Consider the following 7996-nt stretch of genomic DNA (forward strand, 5'->3'; position numbering starts at 1 on the left):
AAACCGGAAAGCCATGGCGCTCCTCTGCGTGTATTTTTACCATCTCCTTTAAAGAGGATCGGCACGCTAAGCAGCTTTAATGCTTTAAAAGAGATGCAAGTGCAGCAATTTATTCCGAAGATCAAGCTGGGGCGGCCCCCAAATCTGGTCCCCTCCCCCAGCCCCTTGACTGTTACACAAGACATCTTGCCCTGTTCGATCGAAGTAAAACCACAAGGAAAGAGCATTGGATCAGGATCAGGAGGTGCTATGTTAGCAATGACTAGCGAGCAGCCCCGGCTTTGGACCGGCGGGAAGGACTCTTCGCTTGATAGAGCAAAGTCTTCAAGCGGCCTTGTGCCTGCCCATCTGAGCCAAGCCAGGCATGTTAGCACTCCTAAATATGGCTCCTGCGATGGGACACCTCTATAAGGAGGGACCTGTCCACTCCATTTTATTTATTTATTTATTTATTTATTTTTTATTTATTTATTTAAGGATTTTTATGCCGCCATTCAGCCAAAAAAGGCTCTCACGGCGGCTTACAAAAGTATTCCCCTGAAGGGGGCTGCCCCACAGCAGTGGGAAGGAGAAAGGCCTATAAGTCTATCCCTCGGCCTCCTAACCTTTAAATTATATATTGTTTTAACTTGGTTCATGTTTAAATTTGTTTTTAGCTGTGTATAGTTATTGTTTTATACTGTAGGCTTTTATCTGTATGCCACCCTGAGATCTTAATGATATAGGGCGGGATGCAAATGTTTTAAATAAATAAATAAGTAAATAACCCCTGCAAAGCTATCTGCCACTTCGTGAAGTCTGCCACCTAGTGACTGAAGATGTTATTGCTGGATTCAAGCACATGCACACATTTAAATAAATGAAAATTAATGCGTTCTAATAGCAAAATGCCCCCAGGGTGCACTCTCCTAGGGTCCATTTAGCACGCATGTCATGTTTCATGTGTCTAGGTTTCTGCACATAACCTCTAGGTAGTGCTGTGCTATAGCAGAATAACACAACCATGCTGGTGGGCATTTATGCTTTCTTTCATGACATCAAAAAAATACCACATTTCCCCTGCTCCATAACTCCTCATGAAATTGCTTTTTAAAAAGAAGAGGTGAAACTGAATGGTGACGACATTGTCTAAAGCACCCGTTAACAATTGTGAGTGAGAAATAGGAAACCCAGAAGAAAAGACTCATCTAGGAAGGTTCATTATCTTCCACAGGGCAACGATCCTGTGTTATATTTTTCCATGGTGGTGGAAATGCCAGCTGCAGGATCCAGCCTGGGGACCTCTCCGTGGACTTTGGATGCCGTTGTGCGAGGCCAGGTGTACGTGTGGATTGTGAAGACTAGAGGTCAGAACACCGAGTTCCCTGTGCTTCCCTTAGCACCGATAACTAACAACAGGTTGTTTGCTTTGATTTATTGCCTCTGGAGGAAATGTTGCAGGTGACAGCTTAAGAAAGAAAAGGAAAAAAGAAGGAACGAGCATATATACTATATATAAAATACATTCTGCCAAGGAAAAAGTGGAATCAGTCCCTTCAACTCCCATCTCTCCGCTGGAATTATGCTATTTTTAAAGCTAGCAAATGGGCACGGCTTTGCAAATGGACACATTTAAATGAGATAAAATTAATCAATGTGTTTTAAAAACAAAAGCCCTTAGATCTACATGCCAAGTTTCACAGGTCCAGGTCTCATGGTTTTGGTGGCAGGATCCTGATGGACAGACACGCATCTTTTATTAGCATAGACAGGTGAACGAACCCGGCTTTGGACAGGTTGGGATAGCGCTTTGTTTGATAGTGCCAAGCTTTCAAGCAAACTTAGGTAGCTGTCAGAGATGAACACATTGTTTCCCACACTCAGGCATGGCCCCTGCCATGGTGCACCTCTCCAGCCCCAAGAGGGAGGGATCTATCCACTCTATTCCCTGGGGGAAGGAGTGCCCCACATTAGGGGGCAGAGGGCAGGTGTATAACTCTACCCCATGGCCTCCTAATCTCCCCTGACTTCAAACTGTACAGACTGCAAAGCTGTGTGCTGGTTAGGGTAGTCTGCCAGCTAGTGACTGAAGATGTTACTGCAAGCTTTACTATTGGGAGTTAGTTGGTCATCCCTTTTTGACTGCCTTCCTCTTGACTGATTCTCATCAAACACACTTCATTGGAAAGCTCTTGACACTCAGATTCTATAACTAACAATGGTTTCACTGTAATTCAAAATTGGGAGTTTAGTTATGTCCACAAACTAAAGTTGGGATAGAAATTAAACCAACGAACCAACCTCCTTTTCTCCTGCTGCCAAGATATTGCTTCATGGTTTAGACAGGCATTATTATTTTTTGTGAGCTGCTCCAAATGGAATTCAGCTCTCAGACTGAAAGAGTTTTGACACCCCAGAACTAAACTTCCTGGACCATCTCTAAGGGCAGCTTCACGTACATCACATTGCAGTAATCAAAGCGGCAATGCTGGCTGGCTCCCCACTTCCTCTTCTTGGGATGCAAGCTGCTATCAAATGATATGTTTGGCCTTGCAGGGATGTTTCCGGAGACGTTCCGCCCACCCCTACTGTTATAGTTGCCTCTTCCTTAAGCCCCACAGAATTAGCACACCTCGCTCCTTCGCCAGATCGGTCAAAGCTGAGCGTTGCCACAGAGCAGCTGGCTCAAAACCCAAGCAAACAAAATCTAGACCAGCTGCCTCCTTGCAATCCGTCACAAAGTGTAAACGCCTTGTTTCAGCAAGATGGTGAAAGCATGTGCCTTCAGAAGACAGCGAGCCACCTGACGGAGCGACGGAGCTACAGTCATGCGCCCCGTTCCCTGGAGAACAAAACAAGACGCTGACACACACGAGGTGCCTTCGCAGCTGCAGGCCAGGCAAGGGAACGATAAGGACACAAGAGGAGCCAAGATGCTGGATCAGACCAAGGGTCCATCTAGTCCAGCGCTCTGTCCACACAGTGGCCAACCAGCCGTCGACCAGCGACCCACAAGCAGCACCCTCCCACCACGTTCTTCAGCAACTGGTGTATACATGCTTATGTATACCACAGCTTCAGGTGCTGCTCGAAAGGACCCAGGAGTTTGGTCGCCACATGCATCACCTCCCAAAAGAGGCCACGATTTGCATGTATTAATTCACATGCGTTTAGAAAGGATGTTTACAACAGAAATAGAAATATAGTCAATCTCACCATGGTGTGGAAGGGGGTGACCAGGTGACCCTGCTGTCCAGGTTGAAATGGAAATGCTGCCACACTGTTTAAAACCCTGCATAGCCAGAGAGCTTTGGCTCTGTGTAAAGATGATGGTGATGATGATGGCGATGGTGATGGCAATGCCTTGACAATGCTGAATGGAGGGCCTGGAAGCATGAAAGATAGTACCAAAGGGAGCCGGCATTGCTGAGTCCTAGAGAGAGAGGTAGAAGAGAGAGAGGTCTTTAAGGAGCCGAGATTATCTTTCTCAACAGCTCCCACCATTGCGTTAAAGCCACCATCGGCCGGGGAGAATCGATGTGGCTGCATTATCGAGTGATCCAGAGGGAAATTCGCTTTGACGGGGTCTCTTTGGAAGTCACCAAGGGGAACCCAACCGGAAAGCGTTTCATCAATACTTTCATCAGCAACATCTCCAGGACTTTTTTTTTCTTTTTGCCTCTCCCTCCCAGAAACCTCCACCAGGCTCTGATCCTTTCCAGATTAGAGTAACTTTCCCTCTGGATGTGGAAACAGCGAGGAGGGGGGAAAAAGAGCGCATTGGAAATCCACCAAGGATTTGCACCATCAAATCAAGCTCCTAATAGTTTCCAAGAACCCAGGAGACTTTTCTTCCGATAGACCAGCCTTCCCCAGCCTGGAGGTCTCTAGATCTGTCGGACTACAACTCCCATCAGCCACTGGCCATGCTGACTGGGAATGATGGGACTCGTTGTCCTACACACATGGAGACCACCAGGCTGGAGGAGGCTGCAATAGATTACGGAGCTCAAAGCACAGCAGGGGGCGGATTCAATTAGTTATGGTAGCTTGCAAGGCTTGTTTTCCAGAGAGTTTCTGGCCAGTCTCCAACGGCACTTACAGGTTTCCTCGGAGGCCAATTTCCTTGTCCCTCATGTCTGTTAATAAGACAGACCTGACATGAGGAGCTGCCATCGGATCCCATGAGACTGTAAGTTCCTTGGAGGCAGAGACCTGCTGCTGCCCCCCCTCCAAACTTAGGTTACTTTGTACAGCGGCATGTCCACTGATGGAAAACTACGACAATGAGGCTGATATTTAACTCACAAGGAACACAGGGACATGACTCAGGCCTTTAGCTCATCAGCTGACTATGCCAGGGGTGGTAGTTGAAATCTGTAGGGATGTTCTTCCCTTTAGTCTCTCTCTTCTTTTCACTCTGTTTTTTATTAGAATTTTTTTAAAAACAGAGAAGAAATGTTGGCCATCTGTTAGACCCACCAGAAAGAGAATTGATATTAATGAAGAAAAACAAAACCACTCCTTTGCCTCCAAGTTGGTATCCGCTAGCGGCTTTTTCTTGCCAAATTTCCAGAAGGCTTCGCCCTTGGGCTATTCTGTTTGCAGAAAAACCAGCAAAGAGTTTTCTGGCACTCTAAAGACTAACTCGCGTATGGCGCAATCCTGTGCATGTTTAGACAGGGGGGAAAAACTTATAACTTCCAGTATACTGGCTGGGGAATGCTGGAAGTCATAGGATTCCCCCGCCCCACGCCCTGTCTAAATGTGCATAGGATTGCACCTTTATTGTGGAAAAAGCCTGCAGTCCACTGTGCCAGACACGTGGAGAATTGTAGGTTTCTGTTTTGTGTTTATGGCAGTTCCATCACACTCCATGCACCTGATCAAGCGGGCTGTAGTCAAACGAAAACTTCTTCCACAATCAATGTGTTACTGTTTAAATGCCGGAAGACGTTTAGTTGCTTTTAATGGGTGAAACTTTTCTTGACTCTGCAGTGCCATCTCCTGGCTAACTCAGGAACTACGACCGCAAGCCAGATTTTAAACTAGCTTCCCCCAGCCTCTAGGTGTGCTGCATTACAACCTCCATCATCCTCTGGCTGGAAAATGATGGGAGTTGCAGTCTGACACATTTGGAGGGAGACAAGATGGGGACAGCTGTTCTAGACTGCGGGTCTTTGGAGGACGATTTCACCAGCCTCGTCAACCGTCCCAAGCAGGCAGGGCCATGGATGGATATCACCAATCAATAATCAATACACATCTATGAAGAGGACTGTTCATAAAAGGTGTGGAATGATTTGCCTTTAACGCCTGCAAATATCTGACTTTCATATCTGAATGCTTTAAATCAGGGGGGATGGACTCGATGGCCTTATAGGCCCCTTCCAACTCTACCATTCTATGATTCTATGATTCTAGAGGCGTTGGACTGGTTCCATTCCAGGGCCAAATTCAGTTTCAGAAAAGATCAGCCCCCACCCCCCAACACATTCCTATGGTAGGAGGGGCTAAAAGCAAAAGGGGTCAGGGCCAAAACACCAGCACATTTCAGCTTCAAGCTCTTCTGGCCAGCAATTGTGGAGGAAACTGCGCAAATGACGAGACGTCACCACACGACTGGCATGTGATTCCGCACCCCTGCTTTCTCAGCTCACTCGTATACAATCCCTGTCTTTCTCATTCCATGGTATGAGTTTAAAAGATGGCTGCACCCTGTCTAATGCTTTGCACTAATATATAAGCAGCACATTCAAGTTCCACTGCTTTTCAATAAGGGAGTCAGACACCAAGGGGCGAAACATTTTTGTTTAGAAAAGTTGGAAGCCCGCTCAGCCACAGAGAGGAAGGACCCCCTGTCCCAGCTAGCTTCTTCGCCACCTCCTTTGCACCACCTTCTTTCCTGGCTCTGGTCCCAGGGTGCAAGCAAATCAGGAAATAAAAGTGAGCCCCTGAATGGACAGGCCTTTTTCCAAGAAGACACAGTGTGGTGTAGTGGTTAGCGTTTGGGACTGGGAGTTGGGAGATCCATGTATTCCCTACTCAGCCATGAAGCTCACTGAGTGACTTTGGGTGAATCACGGGCTCTCAGCCTGACCTACCTCGCAGGGTTGTTGTGAGGATAATTATGACAAGGAGCAGGAGATTCACAACCTCCTTTGGAGCCAAGGCAGGATATAAACGTCACCAGTAAATAAAGACGCAGATGGCTGCTGTTGGTAAATGAAGGGATTATTCAGTGGCAAACTCTGCACATGCTTATAGGTTTCCCTCACATTTCAGCAACTCAGTTCCAATCTCTTAAAGCGTCCTGAGCCCCTGGTTCACTTTGGATATAGGAAGGCTTTTATTTGCCCCGTTCTATGTGTGCATGCATGTATCGTGGCCACATGCATCTCTCTTGAGAGAGAGAACTCCTGCCTGGAACCCCGGAGAGCTGTTGCTGCCAGTCAGTGTCGCCACAACAAAGCGCGCACACACAGGAGCGGCTGGTCTCTTTTTGGCTGCGATGCAAAACGTGTGTCCCTGTCTGCGACGCCATGTGCAACAGCTGTGTTCCCCGTCACATGGAAGGCATGCATTCCAGTGCGCATATGTGCAGGTCTGCCAGTGCGTTTCCCACCTTCCTTTGGCCTTGGCAATGCCATGCCCTCCGTCTGCCCAGCGTACTGTTTCAAGGGGGGGGGGACAGATGTCCCCCACCCTGCCTTTGTTCCCCAGGCTCTGTCTATTGTTCAGGGATGAACCCAGTGCCAAAATACCCCCTCCCCCATGGGAAAGCCGCACCACCTGTCTTACTCGCTTGCAGGGAACCAACACAGATTTGGCTCACGGACCTTTTTTTACCCCCTTGGAGTAGTTTTCGTTTTTAGGGGCACACCGGGTTGTAGGCACTTAAAGATTTGGGTCCCAGGCCCCTTGGATACAGATTTGCATAAAGTTCACAGCGATTGCTTTCCATCACTATACGCACGTGTAGAAATAGTGGCTAGGATACATTTAAATGTCACAGGAGGCAAAACCGCTCCATTAATTTCTCATCCAAATTAATATTCCTAACAGCAACAAAAATAACGTGAGTTTCTGTCCATCTGTCATCACTACAGATCTAAGAACGCCGCAGAGGTATTCTTAGGGCACAATCCTATGCATGTTTAGAAAGAAAGAAGTCCTACAATTCACAGCATTCCTCAGGGTATGTTGTGAGTGGCTATGCCTCCCCATGGCCGCTGTTTTGTGAGAGCTCTCTCGACACTCCCAAAATCCCAAATGTGCCCTTGGACTAGGCCAGGTTCTGGCACCTCCTCCCAGGGCAGGTGAACCCCAGACTGGCCCTGTTCAGAAGGCACCTTAAACCGTGGCTTTAACCACGGTGAATAAGGCAAGAAGCCTGATTCACCATGGTTAAAGCCACGGTTTAAGGTGTCTTCTAAACAGGGCCACTGAGTTTGGATGCTTGTGGCACTTACGGGCCTTTGATGTGATGGTCTTTTGCCCTTGTATCCTTTTTTAAAAGCTGTGTTAGGCCTGGCCTGTGTCTTCTGTGTTACGGACTGCTCTGACCCAGGCTGGTCCACGAAAAGTGCTGCTAGGAACCTCTGAATGTGATTCTTTTGCCGGCCCACAGTCCGAGAAGCGCTGTGTGGAAGCAAAACAACACAATTAAAAACTGAAATACTCTGCACATGTGCAGTTTTGTATTTTAAACTTGACTCATAGCACCATTGGGACGACGGGAAAAGCCCGGGAGCTTGTTTCTGCCACCCTGGAGCCATTTTGTTGCAAGAGGAAGGCGTAAGTGATTTTAAAAGTAAACAAGAAAAGAAAAACGGGCATCGTAACCATTTACTTGCCTCTCCAGCAGTGTGGTGTAGTGCTTAGGGTGTTTAACTGTGGCTCAGGAGATCTACGAGGAGGAGGAGGAGGAGGAGAAGAAGGGGAAGGAGGAAGGTCATGTATGCCGCCTTGGGCTCCTTGGAGGAAAAGGTGGGATGGAAATGTCACAAGCAAAGAG

The sequence above is a fragment of the Elgaria multicarinata genome, chromosome 19, assembly GCF_023053635.1.
Source record: "Elgaria multicarinata webbii isolate HBS135686 ecotype San Diego chromosome 19, rElgMul1.1.pri, whole genome shotgun sequence".
Classification (NCBI taxonomy): Eukaryota; Metazoa; Chordata; class Lepidosauria; order Squamata; family Anguidae; genus Elgaria; species Elgaria multicarinata.